The sequence below is a fragment of the Somniosus microcephalus genome, chromosome 11, assembly GCF_052327205.1.
Source record: "Somniosus microcephalus isolate GS21.2 chromosome 11, FLI_Smic_1.0, whole genome shotgun sequence".
In the NCBI taxonomy this organism is placed as follows: domain Eukaryota; kingdom Metazoa; phylum Chordata; class Chondrichthyes; order Squaliformes; family Somniosidae; genus Somniosus; species Somniosus microcephalus.
Window position 1 is genome coordinate 123,978,774 of NC_140997.1, and position 25,472 is coordinate 124,004,245.

Here is a 25,472-nt window from a genome sequence, read left to right on the forward strand (position 1 = left end):
AGTCTGGAATATAACCGTCCAGACACAGTCCCGTCTGCTGAATCACAGCCTGTAATATAACCGTCCGGACACAGTCCCGTCTCCTGTATCACAGCCTGTAATATAACCATCCAGACAGTCCCGTCTCCTGTACCAGTCTGTAAGATAACTGTCCAGACACAGTCCCATCTCCTGTATCAGCCTGTGATATAACCGTCCAGACACAGTCCCGTCTCCTGTATCACAGCCTGTAATATAACCGTCCAGACACAGTCCCGTCTCCTGTATCACAGCCTGTAATATAACCGTCCAGACACAGTCCCGTCTCCTGTATCACAGTCTGTAATTATAACCGTCCAGACACAGTCCCGTCTCCTGTATCAGTCTGTAATATAACCGTCCAGACACAGTCCCGTCTCCTGTATCAGTCTGTAATAAAGCCGTCCAGACAGAGTCCCGTCTCCTGTAACACAGCCTGTAATATAACCGTCCAGACACAGTCCCATCTCCTGTATCACAGCCTGTAATATAACCGTCCAGACACAGTCCCGTCTCCTGTATCAGCCTGTGATATAACCGTCCAGACACAGTCCCGTCTCCTGTATCACAGCCTGTAATATAACCGTCCAGACACAGTCCCGTCTCCTGCATCACAGCCTGTAATATAACCGTCCAGACACAGTCCCGTCTCCTGTATCACAGCCTGCAATATAACCGTCCAGACACAGTCCCGTCTCCTGTATCACAGCCTGTAATATAACCGTCCAGACACAGTCCCGTCTCCTGTATCACAGTCTGTAATATAACCGTCCAGACACAGTCCCGTCTGCTGAATCACAGCCTGTAATATAACCGTCCAGACGCAGTCCCGTCTCCTGTATCACAGCCTGTAATATAACCGTCCAGACAGTCCCAACTCCTGTATCACAGCCTGTAATATAACCGTCCAGACACATTCCCGTCTCCTGTATCACAGCCTGTAATATAACCGTCCAGACACAGCCCCGTCTCCTGTATCAGAGCCTGTCATATAACCGTCCAGACACAGTCCCGTCTCCTGTATCAGTCTGTAATATAACCGTCCAGACGCAGTCCCATCTCCTGTATCACAGCCTGTAATATAACCGTGCAGACACAGTCCCGTCTCCTGTATCAGTCTGTAATATAACCGTCCAGACACAGTCCCGTCTCCTGTATCACAGCCTGTAATATAACCGTCCAGACACAGTCCCGTCTCCTGTATCAGTCTGCAATATAACTGCCCAGACACAGTCCCGTCTCTTGTATCAGTCTGTAATATAACTGTCCAGACACAGCCCCGTCTCCTGTATCAGAGCCTGTCATATAATCGTCCAGACACAGTCCCGTCTCCTGTATCACAGCCTGTAATATAACCGTCCAGACACAGTCCCGTCTCCTGTATCAGTCTGTAATATAACCGTCCAGACGCAGTCCCATCTCCTGTATCACAGCCTGTAATATAACCGTCCAGTCACAGTCCCGTCTCCTGTATGACAGCCTGTAATATAACCGTCCAGACACAGTCCAGTCTCCTGTATCACAGCCTGTAATATAACCATCCAGACACAGTGCCGTCTCCTGTATCAGTCTGTAATATACCCGTCCAGACACAGTCCCGTCTCCTGTATCAGTCTGTAATATAACTGCCCAGACACAGTCCCGTCTCCTGTATCAGTCTGTAATATAACCGTCCAGAAACAGTCCCGTCTCCTGTATCACAGCCTGTAATATAACCGTCCAGACACAGTCCCATCTCCTGTATGACAGCCTGTAATATAACCATCCAGACACAGTCCCGTCTCCTGTATCAGCCTGTGATATAACCGTCCAGACACAGTCCCGTCTCCTGTATCGCAGCCTGTAATATAACCGTCCAGACACAGTCCCGTCTCCTGTATCAGTCTGTAATATAACCGTCCAGACACAGTCCCGTCTCCTGTATCACAGCCTGTAATATAACCGTCCAGACACAGTCCCGTCTCCTGTATCACAGTCTGTAATATAACAATCCAGACAGTCCCGTCTCCTGTATCAGTCTGTGATATAACCGTCCAGACACAGTCCCGTCTCCTGTATCACAGTCTGTCATATAACCATCCAGACACAGTCCCGTCTCCTGTATCACAGTCTGTAATATAACCGTCCAGACACAGTCCCGTCTCCTGTATCACAGCCTGTAATATAACTGTCCAGACACAGTCCCGTCTCCTGTATCACAGCCTGTCATATAATCGTCCAGACACAGTCCCGTCTCCTGTATCACAGCCTGTAATATAACCGTCCAGACACAGTCCCGTCTCCTGTATCAGTCGGTAATATAACCGTCCAGACGCAGTCCCATCTCCTGTATCACAGCCTGTAATATAACCGTCCAGACACAGTCCCGTCTACTGTATCAGTCGGTAATATAACCGTCCAGACGCAGTCCCATCTGCTGTATCACAGCCTGTAATATAACCGTCCACAGTCCCGTCTCCTGTATTACAGTCTGTAATTATAACCGTCCAGAGAGAGTCCCGTCTCCTGTATCAGTCTGTAATATAACCGTCCAGACACAGTCCCGTCTCCTGTATCAGTCTGTAATATAACCGTCCAGACACAGTCCCGTCTCCTGCATCACAGCCTGTAATATAACCGTCCAGACACAGTCCCGTCTCCTGTATCACAGCCTGTAATATAACCGTCCAGACACAGTCCCGTCTCCTGCATCACAGCCTGTAATATAACCGTCCAGACTGTCCGTCTCCTGTATCACAGTCTGGAATATAACCGTCCAGACACAGTCCCGTCTGCTGAATCACAGCCTGTAATATAACCGTCCGGACACAGTCCCGTCTCCTGTATCACAGCCTGTAATATAACCATCCAGACAGTCCCGTCTCCTGTACCAGTCTGTAAGATAACTGTCCAGACACAGTCCCATCTCCTGTATCAGTCTGTGATATAACTGTCCAGACACAGTCCCGTCTCCTGTATCACAGCCTGTAATATAACCGTCCAGACACAGTCCCGTCTCCTGTATCACAGCCTGTAATATAACCGTCCAGACACAGTCCCGTCTCCTGTATCACAGTCTGTAATTATAACCGTCCAGACACAGTCCCGTCTCCTGTATCAGTCTGTAATATAACCGTCCAGACACAGTCCCGTCTCCTGTATCAGTCTGTAATAAAGCCGTCCAGACAGAGTCCCGTCTCCTGTAACACAGCCTGTAATATAACCGTCCAGACACAGTCCCATCTCCTGTATCACAGCCTGTAATATAACCGTCCAGACACAGTCCCGTCTCCTGTATCAGCCTGTGATATAACCGTCCAGACACAGTCCCGTCTCCTGTATCACAGCCTGTAATATAACCGTCCAGACACAGTCCCGTCTCCTGAATCACAGCCTGTAATATAACCGTCCAGACACAGTCCCGTCTCCTGTATCACAGCCTGCAATATAACCGTCCAGACACAGTCCCGTCTCCTGTATCACAGCCTGTAATATAACCGTCCAGACACAGTCCCGTCTCCTGTATCACAGTCTGTAATATAACCGTCCAGACACAGTCCCGTCTGCTGAATCACAGCCTGTAATATAACCGTCCAGACAGTCCCAACTCCTGTATCACAGCCTGTAATATAACCGTCCAGACACATTCCCGTCTCCTGTATCACAGCCTGTAATATAACCGTCCAGACACAGCCCCGTCTCCTGTATCAGAGCCTGTCATATAACCGTCCAGACACAGTCCCGTCTCCTGTATCAGCCTGTCATATAACCGTCCAGACACAGTCCCGTCTCCTGTATCACAGCCTGTAATATAACCGTCCAGTCACAGTCCCGTCTCCTGTATCACAGCCTGTAATATAACCGTCCAGACACAGTCCCGTCTCCTGTATGACAGCCTGTAATATAACCGTCCAGACACAGTCCAGTCTCCTGTATCACAGCCTGTAATATAACCGTCCAGACACAGTCCCGTCTCCTGTATCAGTCTGTAATATACCCGTCCAGACACAGTCCCGTCTCCTGTATCAGTCTGTAATATAACTGCCCAGACACAGTCCCGTCTCCTGTATCAGTCTGTCATATAACCGTCCAGGCACAGTCCCGTCTCCTGTATCACAGTCTGTCATATAACCATCCAGACACAGTCCCGCCTCCTGTATCACAGTCTGTAATATAACCGTCCAGACACAGTCCCGTCTCCTGTATCACAGCCTGTAATATAACCGTCCAGACACAGTCCCGTCTCCTGTATCAGCCTGTAATATAACCGTCCAGACGCAGTCCCGTCTGCTGAATCACAGCCTGTAATATAACCGTCCAGACACAGTCCCGTCTCCTGTATCGCAGCCTGTAATATAACCGTCCAGACACAGTCCCGTCTCCTGTATCTGTCTGTAATATAACCGTCCAGACACAGTCCCGTCTCCTGTATCACAGCCTGTTATATAACCGTCCAGACACAGTCCCGTCTCCTGTATCACAGTCTGTAATATAACCATCCAGACAGTCCCGTCTCCTGTATCAGTCTGTGATATAACCGTCCAGACACAGTCCCGTCTCCTGTATCACAGTCTGTCATATAACCATCCAGACACAGTCCCGTCTCCTGTATCACAGTCTGTAATATAACCGTCCAGACACAGTCCCGTCTCCTGTATCACAGCCTGTAATATAACTGTCCAGACACAGTCCCGTCTCCTGTATCACAGCCTGTCATATAATCGTCCAGACACAGTCCCGTCTCCTGTATCACAGCCTGTAATATAACCGTCCAGACACAGTCCCGTCTCCTGTATCAGTCGGTAATATAACCGTCCAGACGCAGTCCCATCTCCTGTATCACAGCCTGTAATATAACCGTCCAGACACAGTCCCGTCTCCTGTATCAGTCGGTAATATAACCGTCCAGACGCAGTCACATCTGCTGTATCACAGCCTGTAATATAACCGTCCACAGTCCCGTCTCCTGTATTACAGTCTGTAATTATAACCGTCCAGAGAGAGTCCCGTCTCCTGTATCAGTCTGTAATATAACCGTCCAGACACAGTCCCGTCTCCTGTATCAGTCTGTAATATAACCGTCCAGACACAGTCCCGTCTCCTAGTCTGTAATATAACCGTCCAGACACAGTCCCGTCTCCTGTATCACAGCCTGTAATATAACCGTCCAGACACAGTCCCGTCTCCTGTATCACAGTCTGTAATATAACCGTCCAGACACAGTCCCGTCTCCTGTAGCACAGTCTGTAATATAACCGTCCAGACACAGTCCCGTCTCCTGTATCACAGTCTGTAATATAACCGTCCAGACACAGTCCCATCTCCTGTATCAGACTGTAATATAACCGTCCAGACACAGTCCCGTCTCCTGTCTCACAATCTGTAATATAACCGTCCAGACACAGTCCCGTCTCCTGTATCACAGCCTGTAATATAACCGTCCAGACACAGTCCCGTCTCCTGTATGACAGTCTGTAATATAACCGTCCACACACAGTCCCGTCTCCTGTATCACAGTCTGTAATATAACCGTCCAGACACAGTCCCGTCTCCTGTATCAGTCTGTAATATAACCGTCCAGATACAGTCCCGTCTCCTGTATCACAGCCTGCAATATAGCCATCCAGACACAGTCCTGTCTCCTGTATCACAGTCTGTAATAAAACCGTCTAGACAGTCCCGTCTCCTATATCACAGTCTGTAATATAACCGTCCAGACACAGTCCCGTCTCCTGTATCACAGCCTGTAATATAACCGTCCAGACACAATCCCGTCTCCTGTATCACAGCCTGTAACATAACCGTCTAGACACAGTCCTGTCTCCTGTATCAGTCTGTAATATAACCGTCCAGACACAGTCCCGTCTCCTGTATCAGCCTGTAACATAACCGTCCAGACACAGTCCCGTCTCCTGTATCACAGTCTGTAATGTAACCGTCCAGACACAGTCCCGTCTCCTGTATCACAGCCTGTACTTTAACCGTCCAGACAGTCCCGTCTCCTGTATCACAGCCTGTAATATAACCGTCCAGACACAGTCCCGTCTCCTGTATCACAGTCTGTAATTATAACCGTCCAGACACAGTCCCGTCTCCTGTATCAGTCTGTAATATAACCGTCCAGACACAGTCCCGTCTCCTGTATCACAGCCTGTAATATAACCGTCCAGACACAGTCCCATCTCCTGTATCACAGCCTGTAATATAACCGTCCAGACACAGTCCCGTCTCCTGTATCAGCCTGTAATATAACCGTCCAGACACAGTCCCGTCTCCTGTATCACAGTCTGTAATTATAACCGTCCAGACACAGTCCCGTCTCCTGTATCAGTCTGTAATATAACCGTCCAGACACAGTCCCGTCTCCTGTATCAGTCTGTAATAAAGCCGTCCAGACAGAGTCCCGTCTCCTGTAACACAGCCTGTAATATAACCGTCCAGACACAGTCCCATCTCCTGTATCACAGCCTGTAATATAACCGTCCAGACACAGTCCCGTCTCCTGTATCAGCCTGTGATATAACCGTCCAGACACAGTCCCGTCTCCTGTATCACAGCCTGCAATATAACCGTCCAGACACAGTCCCGTCTCCTGTATCACAGCCTGTAATATAACCGTCCAGACACAGTCCCGTCTCCTGTATCACAGTCTGTAATATAACCGTCCAGACACAGTCCCGTCTGCTGAATCACAGCCTGTAATATAACCGTCCAGACGCAGTCCCGTCTCCTGTATCACAGCCTGTAATATAACCGTCCAGACAGTCCCAACTCCTGTATCACAGCCTGTAATATAACCGTCCAGACACATTCCCGTCTCCTGTATCACAGCCTGTAATATAACCGTCCAGACACAGCCCCGTCTCCTGTATCAGAGCCTGTCATATAACCGTCCAGACACAGTCCCGTCCCCTGTATCAGTCTGTAATATAACCGTCCAAACGCAGTCCCATCTCCTGTATCACAGCCTGTAATATAACCGTCCAGACACAGTCCCGTCTCCTGTATCACAGCCTGTAATATAACCGTCCAGTCACAGTCCCGTCTCCTGTATCACAGCCTGTAATATAACTGTCCAGACACAGTCCCGTCTCCTGTATGACAGCCTGTAATATAACCGTCCAGACACAGTCCAGTCTCCTGTATCACAGCCTGTAATATAACCGTCCAGACACAGTCCCGTCTCCTGTATCAGTCTGTAATATACCCGTCCAGACACAGTCCCGTCTCCTGTATCAGTCTGTAATATAACTGCCCAGACACAGTCCCGTCTCCTGTATCAGTCTGTCATATAACCGTCCAGGCACAGTCCCGTCTCCTGTATCACAGTCTGTCATATAACCATCCAGACACAGTCCCGTCTCCTGTATCACAGTCTGTAATATAACCGTCCAGACACAGTCCCGTCTCCTGTATCACAGCCTGTAATATAACCGTCCAGACACAGTCCCGTCTCCTGTATCAGCCTGTAATATAACCGTCCAGACGCAGTCCCGTCTGCTGAATCACAGCCTGTAATATAACCGTCCAGACACAGTCCCGTCTCCTGTATCGCAGCCTGTAATATAACCGTCCAGACACAGTCCCGTCTCCTGTATCAGTCTGTAATATAACCGTCCAGACACAGTCCCGTCTCCTGTATCACAGCCTGTAATATAACCGTCCAGACACAGTCCCGTCTCCTGTGTCACAGTCTGTAATATAACCATCCAGACAGTCCCGTCTCCTGTATCAGTCTGTGATATAACCGTCCAGACACAGTCCCATCTCCTGTATCACAGTCTGTCATATAACCATCCAGACACAGTCCCGTCTCCTGTATCACAGTCTGTAATATAACCGTCCAGACACAGTCCCGTCTCCTGTATCACAGCCTGTAATATAACTGTCCAGACACAGTCCCGTCTCCTGTATCACAGCCTGTCATATAATCGTCCAGACACAGTCCCGTCTCCTGTATCACAGCCTGTAATATAACCGTCCAGACACAGTCCCGTCTCCTGTATCAGTCGGTAATATAACCGTCCAGACGCAGTCCCATCTCCTGTATCATAGCCTGTAATATAACCGTCCAGACACAGTCCCGTCTCCTGTATTACAGTCTGTAATTATAACCGTCCAGAGAGAGTCCCGTCTCCTGTATCAGTCTGTAATATAACCGTCCAGACACAGTCCCGTCTCCTGTATCAGTCTGTAATATAACCGTCCAGACACAGTCCCGTCTCCTAGTCTGTAATATAACCGTCCAGACACAGTCCCGTCTCCTGTATCACAGCCTGTAATATAACCGTCCAGACACAGTCCCGTCTCCTGTATCACAGTCTGTAATATAACCGTCCAGACACAGTCCCGTCTCCTGTAGCACAGTCTGTAATATAACCGTCCAGACACAGTCCCGTCTCCTGTATCACAGTCTGTAATATAACCGTCCAGACACAGTCCCATCTCCTGTATCAGACTGTAATATAACCGTCCAGACACAGTCCCGTCTCCTGTCTCACAATCTGTAATATAACCGTCCAGACACAGTCCCGTCTCCTGTATCACAGCCTGTAATATAACCGTCCAGACACAGTCCCGTCTCCTGTATGACAGTCTGTAATATAACCGTCCAGACACAGTCCCGTCTCCTGTATCAGTCTGTAATATAACCGTCCAGATACAGTCCCGTCTCCTGTATCACAGCCTGCAATATAGCCATCCAGACACAGTCCTGTCTCCTGTATCACAGTCTGTAATAAAACCGTCTAGACAGTCCCGTCTCCTATATCACAGTCTGTAATATAACCGTCCAGACACAGTCCCGTCTCCTGTATCACAGCCTGTAATATAACCGTCCAGACACAATCCCGTCTCCTGTATCACAGCCTGTAACATAACCGTCTAGACACAGTCCTGTCTCCTGTATCAGTCTGTAATATAACCGTCCAGACACAGTCCCGTCTCCTGTATCAGCCTGTAACATAACCGTCCAGACACAGTCCCGTCTCCTGTATCACAGTCTGTAATGTAACCGTCCAGACACAGTCCCGTCTCCTGTATCACAGCCTGTACTTTAACCGTCCAGACAGTCCCGTCTCCTGTATCACAGCCTGTAATATAACCGTCCAGACACAGTCCCGTCTCCTGTATCACAGTCTGTAATTATAACCGTCCAGACACAGTCCCGTCTCCTGTATCAGTCTGTAATATAACCGTCCAGACACAGTCCCGTCTCCTGTATCACAGCCTGTAATATAACCGTCCAGACACAGTCCCATCTCCTGTATCACAGCCTGTAATATAACCGTCCAGACACAGTCCCGTCTCCTGTATCAGCCTGTAATATAACCGTCCAGACACAGTCCCGTCTGCTGAATCACAGCCTGTAATATAACCATCCAGACACAGTCCCGTCTCCTGTATCACAGCCTGTAATATAACCGTCCAGGCACAGTCCCGTCTCCTGTATCGCAGCCTGTAATATAACCGTCCAGACACAGTCCCGTCTCCTGTATCACAGCCTGTAATATAACCGTCCAGACACAGTCCCGTCTCCTGTATCACAGCTTGTAATATAACCATCCAGACAGTCCCGTCTCCTGTATCAGTCTGTAAGATAACTGTCCAGACACAGTCCCGTCTCCTGTATCAGTCTGTGATATAACCGTCCAGACACAGTCCCGTCTCCTGTATCACAGCCTGTAATATAACCGTCCAGACACAGTCCCGTCTCCTGTATCACAGCCTGTAATATAACCGTCCAGACACAGTCCTGTCTCCTGTATCACAGCCTGTAATATAACCGTCCAGACACAGTCCCGTCTCCTGTATCAGTCTGTAATATAACCGTCCAGACACAGTCCCATCTCCTGTATAACAGCCTGTACTTTAACCGTCCAGACAGTCCCGTCTCCTGTATCACAGCCTGTAATATAACCGTCCAGACACAGTCCCGTCTCCTGTATCACAGTCTGTAATTATAACCGTCCAGACACAGTCCCGGCTCCTGTATCAGTCTGTAATATAACCGTCCAGACACAGTCCCGTCGCCTGTATCAGTCTGTAATAAAGCCGTCCAGACACAGTTCCGTCTCCTGTATCAGTCTGTAATATAACCGTCCAGACACAGTCCCGTCTCCTGTATCAGTCTGTAATATAACCGTCCAGACACAGTCCCGTCTCCTGTATCACAGCCTGTAATATAACCGTCCAGACACAGTCCCATCTCCTGTATGACAGCCTGTAATATAACCGTCCAGACACAGTCCCGTCTCCTGTATCAGTCTGTAATATAACCGTCCAGACATAGTCCCGTCTCCTGTATCAGTCTGTAATATAACCGTCTGATATACCTATCAATTCGTCCAATAAAAAGCGACGAGTTAGGAACGTAACTAAAGGTTTTTATTGACTAAATAACAGAGCCCACCCTCGTGGGTGATCGGGTCCAACAAGGAGGAATACCAGCCAGTCGACTACCTTTATGCCTGGGCAGGTAGGTGGAGCCATGGGCGGAGTCGGAGGTGGTCAGCCCAGGTATAACAGCGCGACAAGAGGCGACCTCGTATTGTGATACAACAGTGAGAACAGTGAGAACAATACAACAGTGATAACTATAGTGTAACGATAGTGAACGATAAAAGTGGTTTACCACATTCATCCCTTGTTTAGATTTGAGTCCGGCGGGGTGAAGTGTACTACCAGTTCTGGTATGTCAGTCTGTCCGGAGGCCTCGTAAGCCTCTCCGATCGTCGCAGCGGCGGTGCTGCATTATCCGGTGTTAATGCTGGTGTCTGCGTGGTCGGCGAAGGCTCGTGGGGGTCCGGCATGCCGTCTACCTGGGCTGGAATTGGGGGGGTGGTGGGGGGGGGTGGTAAAGGTGGTGTCTCCGGAGTGCCCGAGGGTGCGAGGTCTCGTAAGGAGACAGTGTCCTCCCGCCCGTCTGGGTAAGCCACGTAGGCGTACTGGGGGTTGGCGTGCAGGAGGTTCACCCTCTCGACCAGGGGGTCCGTTTTATGGGCCCTCACGTGCTTTCGCAGCAAGACGGGCCCCGGAGAGGTCAGCCAGGTTGGTAGAGTGGTTCCCGTAGTCGACTTCCTGGGGAAAACAAACATTCGTTCATGGGGGGTGGCGTTAACGGCAGTGCAAAGTAGTGACCGGATGGAGTGCAGCGCTGTCGGGAGGACTTCCTGCCAGCGGGAGGTTGGGAGGCCCTTAGACTTTAAGGCGAAGAGGACGGCCTTCCATACCGTCGCGTTCTCTCTTTCCACCTGGCCGTTCCCTCGGGGGTTGTAGCTGGTGGTCCTACTTGCTGCAATACCTCTCGCTAGTCGGAACTAACGGAGTTCCTCGCTCATGAAGGAGGAGCCCCGGTCACTATGTATATAGTTCGGGAACCCGAACAAGGCGAAGAGGTCGTTCAGGCACTTGATGACCATGGTACTGGTCATGTCTGGGCAGGGGAAGGCAAAAGGGAAACGGGAGTACTCATCAATGATGTTGAGGAAGTACACATTGCGGTCAGATGACGGTAGAGGCCCCTTAAAGTCGATGCTCAGGCGCTCGAAGGGGCGGGTGGCCTTGATCAGGCTTGCTCTGTCCGGCCTATAGAAGTGCGGTTTGCACTCGGCGCAGGTCTGGCAGTTCCTGGTCATGGTCCTGACCTCCTCGATGGAGTAGGTCAGGTTGCGGGCCTTAATGAAATGGTAAAGTCTGGTGACCCCGGGGTGGCAGAGGTCGTTGTGGAGGGTCTGAAGTCTATCAATATGCGCGCTGGCGCATGTAATTCGTGAAAGAGCATCAGGGGGTTCGTTCAGCTTACCTGGCCGGTACAAGATATCATAATCGTAGGTGGATAGCTCGATTCTCCACCTCAAGATCTTGTCATTCTTGATTTTGCCCCTCAGCTTGTTATTAAACATGAAAGCAACCGAACGTTGGTCGGTGAGGAGGGTAAATCGTTTGCCTGCCAGGCAATGCCTCCAGCGCCGTACCGCCTCCACAATTGCCTGGGCTTCCTTCTCGACCGACGAGTGTCGGATCTCGGGGCCCTGTAGGGTCCTTGAGAAGAAGGCCACCGGCCTCCCCTCCTGGTTAAGGGTAGCGGCTAGGGCGAAGTCGGATGCATCGCTCTCCACTTGGAAGGGGATGGACTCATCCACTGCGTGCATTGTGGCCTTGGCTATGTCTCCCTTGATGAGGGAGAAGGCCACGCACGCCTCCTCCGTGAGGGGGAAGGATGTGGACTTCATGAGGGGTCTGGCTTTGTCCGCATAATTGGGCACCCATTGGGCATAGTAGGCGAAGAGCCCCAGGGTTCTCTTAAGTGCCTTAGGGCAGTAGGGGAGGGGTAGCTCCATGAGGGGGCGCATTCTTTCGGGGTCGGGGCCGATGAGTCCGTTCTCTACTACACAGCCAAGGATGGCAAGGCGCGAGGTGTTAAACACACATTTCTCCTTATTGTAGGTGAGGTTCAGCCGTTGGGCCGTACGGAGGAATTTCTCGAGATTCACGTCATGGTCCTGCCAGTCGCGGCCGCAGATGGTGACGTTATCTAGATAGGGGAATGTGGCCTGCAGTCCGTTCTGGTCAACCATCCGGTCCATCTCCCTTTGGAAGACCGAGACCCTGTTGGTGACACCGAAGGGGACCCTAAGGAAGTGGTATAGGCGCCCATTCGCCTCGAAGGCGGTGTACTGGCGGTCCTCGGGGTGGATAGGGAGTTGGTGGTAGGCCGACTTAAGGTCGATTGTCGAGAATACGCGGTATTGTGCAATCTGATTGACCATGTCAGATATGCGGGGAAGGGGGTATGCGTCCAGCTGGGTGTATCTGTTTATGGTCTGGCTGTAGTCGATGACCAGGCGATTTTTATCGCCGGTCTTAACGACCACGACCTGGGCACGCCAGGGGCTGTTGCTCCCCTCGATAATGCCCTCTTTCAGGAGGCGCCGCACCTCAGAGCTAATGAAGGCTCTGTCCCCAGCGCTGTACCGCCTGCTCTTGGTAGCGACGGGTTTGCAGTCGGGGGTGAGGTTAGCGAACAGGGAAGGTGGCGGCACCTTGAGGGTGGATAGGCTGCAGGTGTTACGCGGTGGGCGGTTTAACATTCGCTGGTTGTCGACTGTGAGTGGGGGGAGGGGTCCACCGTATGCTAGGGTTACACTTTGGAGGTGGGATTGGAAGTCCAGCCCTAGTAGGACGGCAGCGCAGAGCTGGGGGAGGACGAGGAGTTTAAAATTTTTATACTCCGTACCCTTAACCGACAAGGTCACAACACAGTAGCCGCTAATGTCCGTGGCGTGGGACCTCGATGCCATCGAGATTCGGTTGCGCGTTGGCAGGACAGGGAGGGAGTAGTGGCTCACCGTGTCTGGGTGGATGAAGCTCTCCGTGCTTCCGCTGTCGAACAGGCAGGTCGTGGCGTGGCCGTTTACTTTGATGTCCATCATCGACTTGGACAGGTGGTGTGGGCGGGCTTGATCCAGAGTGACGGAGGCTAGTGTGTAGGTAAGCGAGTCGTTGTCGTCTGCGGGCGAGGCGGTCGTCGGGTCCGGAGGCCCGGTGGCAGTCGGGCGTGGTGGGTAAAATGGCGTCTCCCACGAGGTAGGACAAAATGGCGGAGAAGATGGCTGCTCCCATAACTCACATGAGGCACTATTGGGGTCGGTTGCCTTGATCAAAGATGGCCGCCCCCATGACTCACGTGTGGGGATGCTGGCCTCAGTTGCCTTGAAAGAAGATGGCCGCCCCCACAGTTCGCATGAGGCACTGCTGGCCTCTGAAGATCCGCTCCTGCAGGCCTTAGAGAAGTGGCCTTTCTTCCTGCAGGTTGAGCAGGTAGAGTTCCTGGCTGGGCAGCGCGACCTCGGGTGCTTCTCCTGGCCGCAAAAGAAGCAGCCGGCGGCCCGATCGCGGGTGCCCGATGTCGGAGCCGGTACCAGGGGTGGCGGTCCCGGTCGGGTCCGGGACACCGACGCTGAGGTAGGTCCCGGGGGCGGCGCTGCGAAGGGTATTGCGGTAGGGGTCGGGCCCGAGTCCCAGGGTCGCGAGCAGTACCTGGAAAACGCCTCCTGGTCCTGATGGGCCACCTCTAGGGAGAGAGCGAGGGCTTCAGCTTTGTCCAGGTCGAGGTCTTTAGCTTCAAGCAGTCTTTGCCGTGAGTAGTCGGACCGTAGGCTTTTCACAAAGGCATCGCGGATATTATCTTCCGTATTTTCAACAGCCGTCACCGCTTTAAAGTCACAGTTCCTGCCGAGTGCTCTTAGCGCCCGTAAAAATTCAGCTACAGACTCTCCTGGCTGTTGCGGGCGGGATCTTAGGAGGTGCCTGGTGTACATGTAATTTACCGGGCTCCGGTACTGCTGTTTCAGTAGGTTGATAGCGGCCTCGTATGTAGTCGTGTCCTGGATGAGTGCGTATACTCTCGGGCTCGCTTGGGCGTTCAGAGCTCTTAGTTTGGATCTCTGAGGGACGCCGGATTCTTCCAGGTAGGATTCGAAGCAGCCCAGCCAGTGTTTGAAGTCGAGGGCTGAGTTTGCTGCCTGTGGGTTTAGATCCAGGTACGGTGGTTTGAGGGCTTGTAGCCAAGCCGGCTGGTGTGGCTGGTGTAGCCCGGTGTCTGAAAGCTGCTGTGGCTGTGCTTCTGGGAGGGCTTCTGGCTGGCCAGTAGTAGACATCTTTAAAATTTAGTCAATAAAATTGATATACCTATCAATTCGTCCAATAAAAAGCGACGAGTTAGGAACGTAACTAAAGGTTTTTATTGACTAAATAACAGAGCCCACCCTCGTGGGTGATCGGGTCCAACAAGGAGGAATACCAGCCAGTCGACTACCTTTATACCTGGGCAGGTAGGTGGAGCCATGGGCGGAGTCGGAGGTGGTCAGCCCAGGTATAACAGCGCGACAAGAGGCGACCTCGTATAGTGATACAACAGTGAGAACAGTGAGAACAATACAACAGTGATAACTATAGTGTAACGATAGTGAACGATAAAAGTGGTTTACCACACCGTCCAGACGCAGTCCCATCTCCTGTATCACAGCCTGTAATATAACCGTCCAGTCACAGTCCCGTCTCCTGTATCACAGCCTGTAATATAACCGTCCAGACACAGTCCCGTCTCCTGTATCACAGTCTGTAATTATAACCGTCCAGACACAGTCCCGTCTCCTGTATCAGTCTGTAATTATAACCGTCCATACACAGTCCCGTCTCCTGTATCAGTCTGTAATATAACCGTCCAGACACAGTCCCGTCTCCTGTATCAGTCTGTAATATAACCGTCCAGACACAGTCCCGTCTCCTGTATCAGTCTGTAATATAACCGTCCAGACACAGTCCCGTCTCCTGTATCACAGCCTGTAATATAACCTGATGTAAGAAAAAGGAGGCTTACCATCAAGTAACTTTAAAGTAAGCTTTAAGTAACTTATAAACACACTATATACAAGAGAGGTCTTTACCATGCCGCTGGTAGAAGCCTCTTACAATACTGAACAGACCAGTATTTATACCAGTCCAACAGGAAGTGACATATGACAGGAAGTGAGGTATGTACAGAGTTCACAGTTCACAGGAAGTGATGACATAACTTCCCGGAAGTTATTATTTTTTATCACATAACCGTCCAGACACAGTCCCGTCTCCTGTATCACAGCCTGTAATATAACCGTCCAGACGCAGTCCCGTCTCCTGTATCACAGCCTGTAATATAACTGTCCAGACACAGTCCCGTCTCCTGTATCAGTCTGTAATTATAACCGTCCAGACACAGTCCCGTCTCCTGTATCAGTCTGTAATATAACCGTCCAGACACAGTCCCGTCTCCTGTATCAGTCTGTAATATAACCGTCCAGACACAGTCCCGTCTCCTGTATCACAGCCTGTAATATAACCGTCCAGACACAGTCCTGTCTCCTGTATCACAGTCTGTAATTATAACCGTCCAGACACAGTCCCGTCTCCTGTATCAGTCTGTAATATAACCGTCCAGACACAGTCCCGTCTCCTGTATCAGTCTGTAATATAACCGTCCAGACACAGTCCCGTCTCCTGTATCACAGCCTGTAATATAACCGTCCAGACACAGTCCTGTCTCCTGTATCACAGCCTGTAATATAACCGTCCAGACACAGTCCCGTCTCCTGTATCACAGCCTGTAATATAACCGTCCAGACACAGTCCCGTCTCCTGTATCACAGCCTGTAATAAAACCGTCCAGACACAGTCCCGTCTCCTGTATCACAGCCTGTAATATAACCGTCCAGACACAGTCCCGTCTCCTGTATCACAGCCTGTAATATAGCCGTCCAGGCACAGTCCCGTTTCCTGTATCACAGCCTGTAATATAACCGTCCAGACACAGTCCCGTCTCCTGTATCACAGTCTGTAATATAACCGTCCAGACACAGTCCCGTCTCCTGTATCACAGCCTGTAATATAACCGTCCAGACACAGTCCCGTCTCCTGTATCACAGCCTGTAATAAAACCGTCCAGACACAGTCCCGTCTCCTGTATCACAGCCTGTAATATAACCGTCCAGACACAGTCCCGTCTCCTGTATCATTCATGGGAATGGTAGTATAATGGTTATGTTACTGGACTAGTAATCCAGAGGCCTGAACTGATGATCCGGAGACGTGGGTTCCAATCCCACCACGGACCACCGGCTACGGACACGACAACAGCACATCCAGTCCAGTCGACCCTGCAAAGTCCTCCTCACGAACATCTGGGGACTTGTGCCAAAATTGGGGGAGCTGTCCCACAGACTAGTCAAGCAACAGCCTGACATAGTCATACTCACAGAATCATACCTTTCAGCCAATGTCCCAAACTCCTCCATCACCATCCCTGGGTATGTCCTGTCCCACCGGCAGGACAGACCCACCAGAGATGGTGGTACAGTGGTATACAGTCAGGAAGTGGCCCTAGGAATCCTCAACATTGACTCCAGACCACATGAAGTCTCATGGCTTCTGGTCAACCATGGGCAAGGAAACCTCCTGCTGATTACCACCCACTGCTCTCCCTCAGCTGTTGAATCAGTACTCCTCCATGTTGAACACCACTTGGAAGAAGCACTGAGAGTAGCAAGGGCACAGAATGTACTCTGGGTGGGGGATTTCAATGTCCATCCCCAAGAGTGGCTCGGTAGCACCACTGCTGACTGAGCTGGTCGAGTCATAAAGGACATAGTTGCCAGTCTGGGCCTGCGGCAGGTGGTGAGAGAACCAACACGAGGGAAAAACCTACTTGACCTCATCCTCACCAATCTACCTGTCACAGTTGCATCTGTCTATGACAGCATTGGTAGCAGTGACTACCGCACAGTCGTTGTGGAGACAAAGTCTCGTCTTCACACTGAGGACACACTCCATCGTGTTGTGCGGCACTACCACCGTGCTAAATGTGATAGATTCAGAACAGATTTCGCAGCTCAAAACTGGGCAACTGTGGGCCATCAGCAGAAGCAGAATTGTATTGCACCATAATCTATAATCTCATGGCCTGGCATATCCCCATTCTACCATTACCAAGCCAGGGATCTAACCCTGGTTCAATGAGGAGTGTAGAAGAGCATGCCAGGAGCAGCACCGGCGTACCTAAAAATGCGGTGCCAACCTGGGGAAGCTGCAACACAGGACTACATGCATGCTAAACAGTAGAAGCAGCATGCTATAGACACAGCTAAGCGATCCCACAATCAACGGATCAGATCAAAGCTCCGCAGTCCTGCCACATCCAGTTGTGAATGGTGGTGGACCATTAAACAACTAACGGGAGGAGAAGGCTCCATGAATATCCCCATCCTCAATGATGGTGGAGCCCAGCACACGAGTGCAAAAGACAAGGCTGAAGTGTTTGCAACCATCTTCAGCCAGAAGTGCTGAGTGGATGATCCATATTAGCCTCCTCCATCACAGAAGCCAGTCTTCAGCCCATTCGATTCACTCCACGTGATATCAAGAAATGGCTGAGCGCACTGGATACAGAAAAGGCTATGGGCCCCGACAACATCCTGGCTGTCGTGCTGAAGACTTGTGCCCCAGAACTAGCTGCGCCTCTAGCCAAGCTGTTCCAGTACAGCTACAACACTGGCATCTACCCGACAGTGTGGAAAACTGCCCAGCTGTGTCCTGTCCACAAAGAAGCAGGACAACTCCAATCTGGCCAATTACTGCCCCATCAGTCTAATCTCAATCATCAGCAAAGTGATGGAAGGTGTCGTCGACAGTGCTATCAAGCGGCACTTACTCTCCAATAACCTGATCACCGATGCTCAGTTTAAGTTCCGCCAGGACCACTCGTCTCCAGACCTCATTACAGCCTGGATCCAAACATGGACAAAAGAGCTTAATTCCAGAGGTGAGGTGAGAGTGACTGCCCGAGCATTTGACCGAGTGTGACATCAAGGAGCCCTAGTAAAAATGAAGTCAACGGAAATCAGGGGGGAAAATCTCCACTGGCTGGAGTCATACCTAGCACAAAGGAAGATGGTTGTGGTTGTTGGAGGTCAATCATCTCAGCCCCAGGACATCACTGCAGGAGTTCCTCAGGGCATTGTCCTAGGCCCAATCATCTTCAGCTGCTTCATCAATGACCTTCCCTCCATCATAAGGTCAGAAGTGGGGATATTTGCTGTTGATTGCACGGTGTTCAGTTCCATTCGCAACGCCTCAGATAATGAAGCAATCCATGCCCACATGCAACAAGACCTGGACAACATTCAGGCTTGGGCTGATAAGTGGCAGATAGCATTCGCGCCACGCAAGTGCCAGGCAATGACTATCTTCAACAAGCAAGAGTCTAACCACCGCCCCTTGACATTAAACGGCATTACTATTGCCGAATCCCCCACCATCAACATCCTGGGGGTAACCTTTGACCAGAAACTTAACTGGACCAGCCACATAAATACTGTGGCAACAAGAGTAGGTCAGAGGCTGGGTATTCTGCGGTGAGTGTCTCACCTCCTTACTCCCCAACACCTTTCCACCATCTGCAAGGCACAAGTCAGGATTGTGATGGAATATTCTCCATTTGCCTGGATGAGTGCAGCTCCAACAACACTCAAGAAGCTCAACATCATCCAGGACAAAGCAACCCACTTGATCGGCATCTCATCCTCCAACTTAAACATTCACTCTCTCCACCACTTGCGCACCGTGGCTGCAGTGTGTACCATCTACAAGATGCACTGCAGCAACTTGCCAAGGCTTCTTCGGCAGCACCTCCCAAACCCGCGACCTCTACCACCTGGAAGGACAAGGGCAGCAGACGCATGGGAACACCATCACCTGCAAGTTCTTCAAGTTACATATCATCCTGACTTGGTGTCGCCGTTCCTTCATTGTCGCTGGGTCAAAATCCTGGAACTCCCTACCTAACAGCACTGTGGGAGTACCTTCACATGGACTGCAGCGGTTCAAGAAGGCAGCTCACCACCACCTTCTCAAGGGCAATTAGGGATGGGCAATTAATGCTGGCCTTGCCAGCGACGCCCACATCCCATGAATGAATTAAAAAAAACCTCTTCCTGGTAAGAAGCAGAAACAGGCAGATGGCTAAAATAATAATGAATCCTGATGAGCTATGATGAACCAATCTGTGCGCAAACCTGTCCCGTGCATCCATTCCAATACTTTGTTCATTTTTCCTCACTCCCCCTCTTCCTCACTGTGTGAATCAAAACAATTGGACAAAATGAATAAATTAGTCGTGAAGTTGCCAGAATTACAGGCATTCCAGACCTGTGCCAGTAATGCAGGGACCAACGATCATGGTTCACTTCACTCGACAGGTCCAAACAGCCACTCTTCCCATTGTAATTTAACTTTGGGCTCTATATATTCTCTTTCGTATTCTCCATTTATAACCAGGACATCTCTATCCTAATCTTTGCCATGCCTCCGTAACTTGTGTTTCCATGTCCAATCCCGCAGCTGCATTTTGGGTGCCACAACGGACCCGAGTCCATTACTTCTAGCTCCCTTTTCTCTCTCTACTCTTCACCCGTCTTGGGCTTCTTCTGTCCTGTCTCCTCGCCCTCCTGTTACCCAGTCATGCCTCCTTTCATTTCTTCCCCTTGGGTACTTTGCCCCACTCCAACCCATATCCCAACACTTCAGCGCTCCTCGACCTCCCTACTCTCCAGCCACTGTCCCAGGCTTGACTCCCTCTTGGATAAGCCTACAGCTTCCCTCTGTGCCTCTTTCAAAATTCCCCATCGAGGCACTCGATGCTGCCTCCTTATGAGCAGCAACACCAACAGCCCCATCCTACCCTCTCACCGACCTTCCTGCCCAGCACGCCCACTGGGGGCTAATCTTGCCACCCTTCTTCCTGTCTCATTCAACCTTCGCAGCGCTGACCCTGCGGAGCGGGGAGAGTGGCTTACCCTTGGGCGGGGGGGGAGAGGGTTACTCCAGGGAAAGGGAGCCACCCCAGTGAGAGTGGGTTACTCCTGTATCACAGTCTGTAATATAACCACCCAGACAGTTCAGTCTCCTGTATCAGTCTGTCATATAACCGTCCAGACCCATCTCCTGTATCAGTCTGTAATGTAACCGTCCAGACACAGTCTGTAATAAAACCGTCCAGACACAGCCCCGTCTCCTGTATCACAGTCTGTAATGTAACCGTCCAGACACAGTCTGTAATAAAACCGTCCAGACACAGCCCCGTCTCCTGTATCACTGTCTGTAATGTAACCGTCCAGACACAGTCTGTAATAAAACTATCCAGACACAGCCCCGTCTCCTGTGTCACAGTCTGTAATGTAACCGTCCAGACACAGCCCCGTCTCCTGTATCAGTCTGTCATATAACCGTCCAGACACAGCCCCGTCTCCTGTATCAGTCTGTAATGTAACCGTCCAGACACAGCCCCGTCTCCTGTATCACTCTCCCTGTTAAGAAACAGAAACATTGCAGGCAGGCAGCTAAAATAATAACGTATCCTAATGAGCTATGATGAACCAATCTGTGTGCAAACACAGCTCCGTCTGTCCTGTGCATCCATTCCAATACTTTGTTCATTTTTCTTCACTCCCCCTATGAACTGTGTGAATCAAAACAATTGGACAAAATCAATAAGTTATTCGGGGAGTTGTCAGAGTTGCTGAATTTGCATTCCAGACCTGTGCAAGCAATGCAGGGGCCAAAGGTCATGGTTCACTTCACTCGACAGGTCCAAACAGCCACTCTTCCCATTGTAATTTAACTTTGGACTCTCTCTTATATTCTCTTTCGTATTCTCCATTTACAACCAGGACATCTCAATCCTAATCTTTGCCATGCAGGGGAGAGGGGGTTACCCTGGGGCAAGCGGGTTATCCCGGGGACAGCGGCTTATACCGGGGAAAAGGGGCGTACCCTGAGGAAAGGGGGGTTACCCAGGGGAGAGTGGGGGTTACCCCGGGGAGAGGGGGGATTACCACAGGGAATGGGGGTACCCCGGTTAGAGGGGGGTTACCCAGGGGAGAGCGGGTTACCCTGGGGAGAGGGGGGTTACCCAGGGGAGAGCGGGTTACCCTGGGGAGAAGGGGGGTTACCCAGGGGAGAGGAGGGTTACCCTGGGGAGAGGGGGGTTACCCGGGAAAAGCAGGGTTACCCTGGGAAAAAGGGGGTTACCCCAGGGAGAGGGGGGTTACATGCGAAAAGGAGGGTTACCCCAGGGAGAGCATGTTACCACGGGAAAAGCGGGGTCACCCCGGGGAGAAGGGTGTTACCCCGGTAGAAGGGGAGTTACCCGGGAAAAGGAGGGTTGCCCCGGGGAGAAGGGGGTTACCCGAGAAAAGGGGGTTACCCCGGGGAGAGCGGGCTTACTGTGGGGAGAGGGAGGGGTACCCCGGGAAAGTTGGGGGGGTTACCCTGGGGAGAGAGGGGATTACCCCAGGGAATGCGGGGTTACCCTGGAGAGAGGGGGGATTACTCCGGAGAATGGGGGGTTACCCTGGGGCGAGGATGATTACCCCGGGGAATGGGGGGTTACCCAGGGACGAGGGAGCGGTTACCCTGGAGAATGGGTGGTTACCCAGGTGAGAGTGGGGTTACCCTGGGGAGAGGGAGGTTAACGTGGGGAGAGGGGGATACCCCGGGAAAGGTGGGGGGCTTACCCTGGGGAGAGAGGGGATTACCCCAGGGAATGAGGGGTTACCCTGGAGAGAGGGGGGATTACCCCGGAGAATGGGGGTTACCCAGGGGAGAGTGGGGTTACCCTGGGGAGAGGGGGGTTACCCGGAAAAGGGGGGTTACCCCGGAGAGAGGGGGGTTACATGGGAAAAGGAGGGTTACCCCGGGGAGAGCGGGATACCCTGGGAAAAGGGGGGTTACCCGGGAAAAGGAGGGTTACCCTGGGGAGAAGGGGGTTACTCGGGAAAAGGGGGCTTAACCCGGGGTTACCATGGGGTGAGGAGGGTACCCCAGAAAAGTTGTGGGATTACCCTGGGGAGAGGAGGTATTACCCCGGGGAATGCGGGTTACCCTGGGGAGAGGGGGGATTACCCCAGGAATGGGGGGTTACCCTGGGGAGAGGGGGTTACCCCAGAGAATGGGGGGGGGTGGTTACACTGAGGAGAGGGGGTTATCCCGGAGAATGGGGGGGTTACACTGGGGAGAGGGGGTTACCCCAGAGAATGGGGGGTTTAATCCGGGGAGAGGGGGGTTTACCCCAGAGAATGGGGGGGTTTATCCGGGGAGAGGGGTGTTACCCCAGGGTAGGGGATACAGAGACCAAAAGGACTGACTGATTACCCGAGCCCGGGCTCCGCACTCTGTCGCCTTGCTTACGGGCCCGATTCCCGGTGCAGGCCCGAGGCCCCGGAGTAGGCCCCGGAGTGGGCCCCGCCTCTGTCCTCTCCCTCGGCAACTGACGCGAGACTGACTCCCCGCCCCTAATCCGGCAGGTGCACAGAGCGGAGAAAAATCCGGGCCGGAGCGGAGGTGAGTGTGTGTGTGAGAGAGGGACAGAGAGAGAGAGAGAGAAAGGGGGACAGAGAGAGAGAGGGAGAGAGAAAGGGGGACAGAGAGAGAGAGAGAGAGAAAGGGGGACAGAGAGAGAGAGAGAAAGGGGGACAGAGAGAGAGAGAGAAAAAGGGGGAGAGAGAAAGGGGGACAGAGAGAGAGAGAGAGAGAAAGGGGGACAGAGAGAGAGAGAGAGAGAGAGAAAGAGGGAGAGAGAGAGAGAAAGGGGGACAGAGAGAGAGAGCGAGAGAGAGAGAGAGAGAAAGGGGGACAGAGAGAGAGAGAGAGAGAAAGGGGGACAGAGAGAGAGAGAGAGAGAAAGGGGGACAGAGAGAGAGAGAGAGAGAAAGGGGGGACAGAGAGAGAGAGAGAGAGAAAGGGGGACAGAGAGAGAGAGAGAGAGAAAGGGGGACAGAGAGAGAGAGAGAGAGAGAAAGGGGGACAGAGAGAGAGAGAGAGAGAGAAAGGGGGACAGAGAGAGAGAGCGCGTCGTACGAGAGTGAGAGAGAAAGGGGGACAGAGAGAGAGAGAGAGAGAAAGGGGGACAGAGAGAGAAAGGGGGAGAGAGAGAGAGAGAGACAGAAAGGGGGACAGAGAGAGAGAGAGAGAGAAAGGGGGACAGAGAGAGAGAGAGAGAGAGAGAAAGGGGGACAGAGAGAGAGAGAGAGAGAAAGGGGGACAGAGAGAGAGAGAGAGAGAGAAAGGGGGACAGAGAAGACTCGAGAGAGAGAGAGAAAGGGGGACAGAGAGAGAGAGAGAGAGAGAAAGGGGGACAGAGAGAGAGAGAGAGAAAGGGGGACAGAGAGAGAGAGAGAGAGAGAAAGGGGGACAGAGAGAGAGAGAGAGAGAGAGAGAGAAAGGGGGACAGAGAGAGAGAGAGAGAGAGAGAGAGAAAGGGGGACAGAGAGAGAGAGAGAGAGAGAAAGGGGGACAGAGAGAGAGAGAGAGAGAGAAAGGGGGACAGAGAGAGAGAGAGAGAGAGAGAGAGAGAAAGGGGGACAGAGAGAGAGAGAGAGAGAGAAAGGGGGACAGAGAGAGAGAGAAAGGGGGACAGAGAGAGAGAGAGAGAGAGAGAGAAAGGGGGAGAGAGAGAGAGAGAGAGAGAAAGGGGGACAGAGAGAGAGAGAGCCTTTGACTCTATATGGCACGAAGGGCTCTATTATAAACTTCTTCAGTGTGGAATAGGGGGCAAAGTCTATGACCTTATTAAATCAATGTATCTGAAAAACAAATGCGGGGTCAAAATTGGAGACAAACGCACCGATTTCTTCACCCAGAGAAGAGGCGTCCGGCAGGGCTGCAATTTGAGCCCGACCCTGTTCAACATATACATAAATGAATTAGCAGACATGCTGGAGCAAAGCGAGTCACCAGGTCTCCGTCTCCTGGATGGAGAAGTGAAATCCCTGTTCTATGCGGACGACCTGGTTCTGCTGTCTCCCACAGAACAGGGATTACAGCAACAACTAGACCTACTCGACAAATACTGCCAAAATTGGGCTCTAACAGTAAATCTAAAAAAACCAACATCATGATTTTTCAAAAAAGGCCCAGATGTCAGGAAAACAAATACCAGTTTACCCTCAGTGATACCACTATAGGACACACTATGAGCTACACCTACCTTGGTCTAACTATTACAGCATCAGGGAGCTTCAGCATAGCAGTGAATGCACTAAAAGAAAAAGCCCGAAGAGCCCTATATGCAATAAAAAGAAAATTCTACAACATCCAAATCCCAATCAAAATCTGGCTCAAAATATTTGACAGCATAATCCTGCCCATTGCACTGTACGGTAGTGAAGTATGGGACCCGCTAAATCACCAAAGCTACACTAAATGGGAAAAACACACAATAGAAGCCCTACATGCAGAATTCTGCCGAAGCATCCTTCGCATCCAAAGAAAAACGCCAACAAATGCATGCAGAGCCGAACTAGCAGATACCCACTGATAATAAACATCCAAAACGAGCACTAAACTTCCTAAATCACCTCAAATCTAGCTCCCCAGACACCCTTCATTTCAAAGCCTTTCAGACCCAAGAGCTAAACCCAGAAAGAGTCCCCTGAGTCAGCTGCTACTGAAACTAAGTACTCAGCCGGACCCTGACCAGCCCCAAACCAACACAGCCGTCCAAACACCAATCCGAGTGAACCAAATCATTAAACAATGCAAAGAAACCTACCTGGAACATTGGAACAAAATAACCGAAAGCCAAAGCAGATTAGAATGTTACCGGGCCCTAAAAAGAGAATATAAACTGGCAGACTACCTCACGACCATCAGAGACACAAAACAGAGACAGACCCTCACCAGGTACAGACTAAGAGACCACCAACTGGAAATTGAAAAAGGCAGATACAAGAAATCCTGGCAGCCTAGAGAGAATAGAATATGCGATCAATGTCTGGCCGGCGAGGTTGAAACAGAAATGCATTTCCTCCTAAAATGCGAAAAATTCAACACATCAAGAAACATATTATTCTACAAGCTAAGCCAAACAACCCCAGATTTCAAGG

The 25,472-nt window shown here is 51.2% G+C and overlaps 1 long non-coding RNA gene across 1 annotated transcript in view; it reads right to left on the bottom strand.

Moving 5' to 3' along the window:
- Positions 1–23,070, bottom strand: part of LOC147110850 (uncharacterized) — a 140,529-nt gene extending 117,459 nt beyond the window's left edge. The window contains exon 1 of the long non-coding RNA XR_015079997.1: positions 22,741–23,070. This is a non-coding gene — a long non-coding RNA (uncharacterized LOC147110850). The remainder of the gene's footprint in view (positions 1–22,740) is intronic.
- Between the last annotated feature and the right edge of the window lie 2,402 nt (positions 23,071–25,472).